This window comes from Pan troglodytes, chromosome 19 (assembly GCF_028858775.2).
Source record: "Pan troglodytes isolate AG18354 chromosome 19, NHGRI_mPanTro3-v2.0_pri, whole genome shotgun sequence".
Lineage (NCBI taxonomy): Eukaryota > Metazoa > Chordata > Mammalia > Primates > Hominidae > Pan > Pan troglodytes.
Genome location: NC_072417.2, coordinates 31,693,141 through 31,702,629, shown reverse-complemented (window position 1 = coordinate 31,702,629; position 9,489 = coordinate 31,693,141). Strand labels below are relative to the sequence as shown.

The window sequence follows — 9,489 nt, the reverse complement described above, 5'->3', positions numbered from 1 at the left end:
GACCCCACACCAGAACCTCCCAGCCAACCCTTTCCTGCATTCCTAATCCACAAAAATTGTAAGAGATAAGAAATGGTTATTGTTTTAAGCTTAAAGTTCTGGGGTGATTTTTCTGTACAGAAGTTGATTACTGGAACATGATCTTGATGGGGTATGGAGCATGCTACCCCAAAATGTGGCACCTTGGCCTACTGATTATTTTAAGCTGAAAGAAACTGAGAAAACTACAGAAACAGGGAGGTCACTCTCTGACCTCCTCCCACCTTTCTCCCTTGAAGCAGGCTGTAAAAGAATTCTGATCTACCTCCTCTGAAAATAGGTCATAAGATCCTCATTCCAGAGAGGTCCTCCCCAACCCTGGAGGCCAAGAAGAATCTGAGCAAACAGGCCTTGATAAGTCTTCCCCTCCCTCAGTTTATTACCATTAGAATATACCCTTTTGTCTTCTAATCATACTTCTGCATGACTGTACATAAAAGTAGTTTTTCTTTAGTATTTGGATTTTCATTTCTGAAGTCTCTTGTTTTATGTAAAACTTACCATAAATAAATTTGTATGCTTTCTCTTGTTAATCTGTCTTGTTATAGGGGCCTCAGCCATGAAACTCGCGATGGGTGAGAAAAAGATATTATATTTCCTCCCCTACAATTTGTGCCCAGATTTTTCTGACTGCAGAGATCTCCTTCAATAACTCCTTATTTATTTATTTATTTATTTATTTATTATTTTTATGTTTTGTGGCAGGGCCTTGCTTGTACCCCCGGCTGGAGTACAGTGGTGCAATCGCAGCTCACTGTAGCCTCAACCTCCTGGGCCCGAGTGGTCTTCCCACCTCAACTTCCTGAGTAGTTGGGACTACAGGCATGCGACACCATACCCAGCTAATTTTTGTATTTTTTATAGACACAGGGTTTCGTCATGTTGCCCAGACTGGTCTCAAACTCCTGGGCTCAAGCTGTCTGCCCACCTCAGCCTCCCAAAGTACTGGGATTACAGGTGTGAGCCACCACACCTGGCCAATAACTTCTTATTTCATAAAAACTAAAATGCAGACTCCTTTGTATGGCATTCAAGTGTTGACAATTTGGCCCCAGACTACTTTTCAACCCAAACCCCAGCCATCCCAGCCTGCGACTTCATTGTGAAACGATAGAGGGGACCAAAAAAGCATGAGCTTTGAAGAGAGTGTGGTATTGTAGAGGAGAAAAAGTAGTTATCTTTTCCTCACCCATTGTTTCATGGATGACAGACACCCTTATAACAAAAGACAGATTAACAAGAATAAAGCATAACAAATTTATTTAATTTTAAAAATCAAAGTCTTGCATGACACTGGAACCTTCAGAAATGACACAAATACCCAGGGGAAAACTGCTGTTTTTTTATGCTTAGGTTTGATGAAGAATGGGCTGTAAACCAAAAATAAAATTTGAAGCCCTTCAGCCATCTGAATGGGCACCTCCTCTCGGCCAAGGGCATTCTAAAGTTAACCTGAAAAACTAGTTCAGGTCATGATCGGAAGGGGGGAGTCAGACACACCTTGTTACCATTAACGTCAAAAAGATCTTAAGACTGATAGAACAGACTCTTGAAGTCTGATAAGAAATATTTAAAATCTACTCTCTCTGAAGCCTGATACCTGGAGGCTTCATCTGCATGATAACAGCTTGGTCTCCACAACCCCTTATGGTAACCTAGACATTCCTTTCTAATGATTCCAGGTTTTTAGGTAATAACTCAACCAATTGCCAATCAGAAAATCTTTGAATCCACCTATCTGGCCCTCCATCAAAAAAAAAAAAAAAAAAAAAGTCTTCAGTTATTCAAATAGTTGTTTTCCCATATGTATTGTGCCACTTTTCTCTCCTGCTTTCAAAATTTTCTCTTTTTTTGCTTTCAGCAGTTTGACTTTGATATGCCTAAGTATAGGTTTCTCTGGATCAATCCTATATGGGGTTTGCTGACCTTGAATTTGTAAATTCAAGCCTTTCAGAAAATTTGGGAAGTTTTCTGTAATTATTTCTTTATATTTTTCCCACTTCATTCTCTTTCCTCTGCTTCTTCACTTCAAGTGTCCGTATGTCGATGAAAAGAGTTGAACTGTAAAATATTTGAAGATATTTATTCTGAGCCAAATATGAGTGACCATGGCCTATGACACAGCCCTCAGGAAGTCCTGAGAACATGTGTCCAGGGTAGTCAGGGCGTAGCTTCGTTTTACACATTTTAGAGAGGCATGAGACATCAATCACATACATTTAAGAAATACATTGGTTTGGTTCAGAAAGGTGGAACAACTCAAGGTGGAGTTGGGGGCTTTCAGGCTATAGGTGAATTTAAACATTTTCTGGTTGACAATTAAGGTTGAGTTTGTCTCAAGACCTGGGATAGATAGAAAGGGAATGTTCAGGTTACGATAAAGATTGTGGAGACCAAAGTTCTTTTGAAGTCTTATAGTGGCTGCCCTTAGAGAAATAGGTGACAAATGTTTCCGATTCAGATCTTAGTGAATCTCTTTAGGATTGGGAGGTTCTAGAAGAAAAAGATCTAGCTATGTTAATAGAGATGCTTTACAGATACAAAATTTCTCCCACAAAGAAAAGCTTTGCAGGGCCATTTAAAAATATGGAAAAATAACATGTTTTGGGGTAAAATATTTTGATTTTCTTCTTTGTCTTGTAATGTTATGACACGGTCAGGCTGGAAAGTAAATCATGATATATAGGGTTAAATAAGACCCATCTGATGAGAATTTACGATTTGTAGGGCATGACTCCTCAGACCCCTTAGATAGGAATTCAGGCAAGATAAAAAAATTAGTCCATACTTATGCTAGATCCTTTTTTTTTTTTTTTTTGAGATGGAGTCTCCCTCTGTCGCCCAGGCTGGAGTGCAGTGGCGCGATCTCGGCTCACTGCAAGCTCTGCCTCCCGGGTTCACACCATTCTCCTGCCTCAGCCTCCTGAGTAGCTGGGACTACAGGCGCCTGCGACAACACTTGGCTAATTTTTTGTATTTTTAGTAGAGACGGGGTTTCACCATGTTAGCCAGGATGGTCTGGATCTCCTGACCTCGTGATCTGCCTGCCTTGGCCTCCCAAAGTGCTGGGATTACAGGCGTGAGCCGCCATGCCCGGCCCATATTCACATATTTAACTGTGGTATTAGGCAAAGTTGAACTACTTCTGAATACGGAAGACACATCTAGAGATGAAAATACCATCTTACAATTAAACGAACTTACAATGTCTGAGGAGAGCTGAGTTGGAGATGGAGTCATGGGCTCTTGATAGATTTGGCGGAAGTTCATCATTTCCAGGGGTATTTAGCTGCTGAATGATAATCTTTTGCTGGTCTTTCAAATGTTTAAACTGCTCAGGGGATATTAAAGGCTGAGCTGGGGCCCTGTGTTGGGTTAAAACTTCAACCTGATAGGTGAACTCTGGAGTCATGGTAACCATGTGATCCACAGGCTTAACAACGACATGGTGAAATGTTGGAGGCTGAACTTCCTCATGACTTATAGGAGAAACTATTACTCTGTGATGCTCTGGAGGTTGAGCTACAACTTCATTAGGGAGCTCTGAAGGCTGAGCTGGGGCATCTTGCTGGGTTGGAGAAGACTCGACCTACTCAGGGGTCTGTGGATGCTCACCTGAAGCCTCCTACTGTATTGGAGAGGGGTTCTCATCTTTAGTAGGTTCTGGAGATTCAACTGAAGTCTCCTGTTGAACTGGTAAAGGTCCAGTCTCTTCCGATGACTCTGTAGGCAGAGGCGGGGCCCCATGCTGGATGTCAGAATGTTCCACATCATTAACTGGCCCTGAGAGCTGAGCTGTAGCCTCCTGATGGATTGGAGAAGTTCCCACCTCTGCAGTAGGCTGTGTTGCTATGGTGAGCTGCGTATCTGGAGGCTTAACAGTGACACTGGGAAAATCTCAGTGTTGAACTTGATGGTGACCAGGAGGTGGAACTGTTACTTGATGTTCTGGAGGCTGGGCTGGGGTCTCCTGCAGGCTAGAGAGGACTCAACTTCCCCAGAAAACCCAGAAGGCAGACCTGGCTGCTCCTGCTCACTGGGGAACGTTCAGCATTCACATGAGGACCTGGAGGCTCAGTTGTGGCCTCCTGTTGGGTTGCAGAATGTTACACCTGCTCTGGATGCTGGTTTGGGGCCTCCTGCTGGGCTGGAGAAGAGTCAGTGTCCTTGGTAGGCTCTGAAGTTATGCTAATCTCTACATCTGCAGGTTTAACTGTAATGCTCGGCAAGGTATAATGAGCTTGATCCTCACCCTGAGTTTGAACTGTCACTTCATGATTCAGTGGAGTTTGAGCTACACTCTCCATAGAAGACTCTGGAGGCAGAGTTGGGGGTCTCCTGGGTCTGAGAAAATTCCACCTCCCCAGAAAACTCAGAAGGCTGAGCTGGCTGCTCCTGCTGACTGGGGGAAGGTTCAGCCTCCACAGGAGGACCTGGAGGCTCAGCTGGGGTCCCTTGCTGGGGGCAAAATATTTCATCTCCTCAGTGCACTCTGGTGTCTGAGCTGGGCCCTCTAATTGGGTTGAGGAAGAGTCCACCTCCCTGGGGTTCTCTGGAGGCTGAGCTGCAGCCTTGTCTACCAAATTTCGACCATACCTGTAATCATGACTTTGCCTAGACTGTACTCCCATTTGTCTTCTATTTAACAAATTATAGCTACACTTTAAGTCCCAAGTAAGTTTTAGCTTATTGATGTAGCTTTCCCTGATCTCCACACCTCAAGGATCACAGATTCTGGTGAATCCTAGCACCGATGGTCTGCATTATCTTGTAGTATTTCATTATATATACCTCCTTTTCATGCCTAGTCTCTTTCTTCCCTCCTATCATTTTCATTTCTGAAGACAGTATCATACTTGGCCAAAGGTTGACAGAAAACGACTGCTACATATAGAAAGTCAGGGACAAAGATGCGTTCTGGACATAACTAAAGGACTGAGTAATCATGTTAGCAGCCAACACTCCCACATATGCTAGGCACCAATGTAAGCAATACATGTATGCACTCACTTAAATCTCACAACAATCCTATGGCATGGTAACTAGCATAATCCCCAGTTTAAAGATGAGGAAACTGAGTCACAGAGAAGAATAACTTGCTCAGGGTAACCAAGCTAATAAATGACAGACCTGGGTTCAAACCCAGGCAGCCTGGCTACAGAATCAACTCTTAACCACTTAGAGCATCATCACTGAGATGGGAAGAGGGACAGGCTGCTGTAAAGAGGGTGAAGTGAAAATGGGAGGAGAGCCGCTGTTAAGCAATGATGTGATGGGGCTAAAGGAAAGTGGATAAGAAAAGGGTTAAGAGCAATCACAAGTAAAAGACCAGAGAAGGGGCCTAACAGTAAAGGAGAACCAGGAGAAGGAAGAATTGACAAGAAAGGTGAAAGCAGAAAGTCCGCTGTCAGTTCGGTTTGGTGAGATAAAGGAGGCCCAGGAAGGCCTCCACGAAAAGGCTGTCATGTCAGGCAGGACACAGAACAATTGAGGAAAGACGATTCTCACAAGATGGTGAAGGTGTCATTGCAGGTGCTGGGCTCTGGTACAGGCACTTGGTGGAGCCTCTGCTTTGGGCTGAGATCAATACATGAGAGTGTTTCATCTCTGCAGGTACAGAGATCACATATGTTGGTGCTTGTAGAGGCCTTCTGTTCCTCCTGTGCAGTTAAAGCCTTATTTTGGGCATAACTTTCAGACTGCACCAGTGAATTCTGAGTAGGTTCTAGTTCAGAAGGTGAAATGTGTGACTTCAGTCAGGTTTCAATGCTGAGTCTGAACTTGGTCTGGATGTGGAGCTGTAGTCTTGTCCAGGCCTGTAGAATGTTGTCTCTATGGTGAGTTCTGGAACTATGGCAAATCCCAGGTCTGAAGGCTGAGTCGAGGTCTCCTCCATGGTTGGAGAAGTTTTAACCTCTGTAGTAGGTTCTGTAGTTATGGTAAGCTCCAGGTCCAAAGATTGAACTGTGAATTGAGTCAGGTTTGGATGCTGAGCCTGGTTCTTGTCTGGAGGTGGATGTGTCACTTCAGGATGCTTTGGAGGAGGAGCTGTAGTCATCGGGGCTGTAGAAGGGCAGAGCTTGACCTTGGCTTGGTGTTGGAATGGGTATCTGATAATAATACACAGGCGGTTGAGCTACAAACTCCTTAGGTAGCTCTGGAGGCCGAGTTGGGGTCTTCTGCATGGTTGGAGAAGGTTCAATCTCCATAGAGGATTCAACCTCCATAGAGTTAAGGTAAGTTTCAGACCCAAAGGTTGAACTGTGACTTGAATCAGGTTTGAATGTAGAGTCTGAACCTGGTGTGGATGTGGAAGTGTCACCTCAGGGTGCTTTGGAGGAACTGTAGTCTTTTTCAGGGGTGTAGAATGTTCAACCTCTGTAGTGGGTTCTGGAGTTATGGTAAGTCCACCAGGTCCAGAGGTTGAACTGTAACGCTAGGTGACATTGGATGCTGAGCTTGATCCTGACCCGGTGTTGGAACACTCACCTCTTGATATACTGGAGGTTGGGGTACAAATTCCTTAGGAGGCTGAGTTGGGGTCTCCTGCATGGTTGGAGAAAGTTCAATTTCTGTAGTGGATTCTGGAGTGATGATAAACCCCAGGTCCAAAGGTTGAAGTGTGACACTGGCCAGTGTTGAAAGCTGAGCTTGATCCTGACCTTGTGTTGGAATTGTCACCTCATAATGAGGTGGAAGTTGAGCTACAACCTCCGTAGGTGGTTCTGGAAGTTGATTTGAGTTCTCCATGGTTGGAGGAAATATATTCTCTGTAGTAGGTTGTGGAGTTGTGGTAAGTTTCAGATCCAAAGTTTAAACTGTGACCTCAGTTAGGTTTGTGTGCTGAGCCTGCACATGGTCTGGAGTTGGAAGAGTCACTTCAGGGTGTTTTGGAGGAACTGCAGTTTTTCTCAGGGTTGTCGAATGCTCAGCCTCCTTTGTGGATACTGGAGTTATAGTAAGCCCTAGGTCTAAAGGTTGAAATGTGACACTGGGTGACACTGGATACTGAGCCTGGTCCTGCCTTGCTGTTGAAATTATCATCTCATAATGCATTGGATGTTGAGCTGCAACCCGCTTAGGTGGCTCTGGAAGCTGACCTGGGACCATCTGCTGGCTTGAAAGTTCTATATTCCTGGGGGGCTCTGAAGCCTGAACTGTGGCCTCCTACTGGTTTGGAGAAGGCTCTGCCTCCATAGGGGGTATGGAGTCTGAGCTGGAAAGTTTTGCTGAGTTAGAGAGGGTTCCACTTCCTGAGGGAGCTCTGGAGGCAAAGATGGGCTATCTGCTGGACTGGAGAGGGTTCTACCACAATAGAGGGCTCTGAAGACTGAGCAGGGACTGCCTGCTGGACTGGAGAGCATTCTACCTTTTTAAGTGGCTCTAAAAGCTGAGTTGGGGCCTGCTGTAGGACTGGAGATAGTTCAACCTTCTCAGGTGGCTCTGATGGCTGAGCTGGTATCTCCTGCTTTGGTGGAGGATTGACCTCTTTTGTGGACTTCAGAGGATGACCTGAGGCTTCCTGCTGGGTTGCAGATGGTTCAACCTCCTTAGCAGGCTCTGTTGGCTCAGCTGGAAACTCTTGCTGGACTGGAGAAGGTTCTACCTCCTTAGGGGGATTTGGAGTCTGAGCTGTAGCCTCTTGCTGGGCTGAAGATTCACTCTCTTCAGGAGACTCCAGAGGTAGGGAAGGGGAATCAGGCTGGGCTAGAGAAAAGTCAGTCTGCTCACTGGAAATAGGAGGGTTGTCCTGCTGGACTGGAGAAGGTTCAACCTCTATAGTGACTGCTGTAGGTATGGTAAACTCTATATCCACATTTTTAACTGTGATTTTAGGCAAAGTTGAATTATTTCTGAATATTGAAGACAGATCTTCAGGTGAAAAATTCCATCTCATCATTCAATGGACTTACAATGTCTGAGGAGAGCTGAGCTGGAGACCAAGTTGTGGGCTTTTGAGCAAGTGGAGAAAGTTCATCATTTTCAGGGGTAGTTAACTGCTGAATGATAATCTCTTGCGCATCTTTCAAATGGTTAAACTTCTCAGGGGACATTAAGGACTGAGCTTGATGGTGAGCTGGAGGTGAAACTGTTACCTCATAATGTTTTCAAGGCTGAGCTGGAATCTCCTGCTGGGCTGGAGAAAATTCAACCTCCCAGGAGACTCAGAAGGCTAAGCTGGCTGCTCATGCTCACCGGGAAAAGGATCAGTCTCCACAGGAGAACATGGAGGCTCAGTTGGGGCCTTCTCTTGGGTTGTGGAAGTTTCCACCTTCTCTGGAGGCTAGGCTGGGGCCTCCTGCTGGACTGGAGAAGATTCATTATCCTTGGCTCTCAAGTTATGCTAATCTCTATATCCACAGGCTTAACTGTAATGCTTGGCAAGGTATAATGAGCTCCATCCTCACCCTGACGTTAAATTGTCACCCATGATTCGGTGGAGTTTGAGCTGCACTCTCCATAGAAGACTCTGGAGGCTGAACTGGGGTCTTCTGCTGGGTCTGAGAAGGTTCAACCTCCCCAGGAAACTCAGAAGGCTGAGCTGGCTGCTGCTGCTTACTGGAGGAAGGTTCAGCTGCCACAGGAGGACCTGGAGGCTCAGCCGGAGTCCCTTGGTGGGTTGCTGAAGATTTAATCTCCTCAGGGTGCTCTGGTATCTGAGCTGGGGCCTCTAATTGGGTTGAGGAAGAGTCCACCTCCTTGGGTTTCTCTGGAGGCTGAGCTGTGGGTCGTTCTACTCAATTTCGACCATACCTGTAACCATGCCTTTGCCTAGACCGTACTCCTATTTTTTCTTATTTAACAAATTATAGCTAATTTTTAAGCCCCAGGTAAAGTGTTAGTTTACTGATGCAGCTTCCCCTGACCTCCATAATTCAAGGATCACAGATTTGGTGAATTCTAGCACTGATGGTCTGCATTATGTTTTAATACTTTATTATTTACACCTCCATTTTTATGCTTATTCTTTTTCTTCTATCATTTTCATGTTCCAGAGACAGTGTCATACTTGTCCCTGGGTTGGACACAAAACGGGTGCTACATATAGAAAGTCAGGGACAAAGATGAGTTCTGAACATAACTAAAGAGCTAAGTAATCATGTTAACAGCCACCACTCTTACATACACTAGGCACTGATGCAAGTATTACAGGTATTCACTCACCTAAATTTCACAACAATCCTATGAAATGGTAACTAGAATAATCCCCAGTTTAAAGATGAGGAAATTGAGTCACAGAGAAAAATAACTTGTTCAGGGTAACCAAGCTAACAAATGACAGACCTGGGTTCAAACCCAGTAACCTGGCTTCAGAATCAACTCTTAACCACCTAGAGCACTATCACTGAGATGGAGAGACAGACTGCTGTAAAGAGGGTGAAGTGCAAATAGGAGGACAGCAGCAGTGAAGCAAATGATGTGATGGGGCTAAAGAAAAATGGATAAGAA

At 44.9% G+C, this 9,489-nt stretch overlaps 1 pseudogene; it reads right to left on the bottom strand.

Moving 5' to 3' along the window:
- Positions 1-5,447: 5,447 nt before the first annotated feature.
- Positions 5,448-6,885, bottom strand: LOC134808866 (leucine-rich repeat-containing protein 37A-like; annotated as a pseudogene).
- Positions 6,886-9,489: the final 2,604 nt, after the last annotated feature.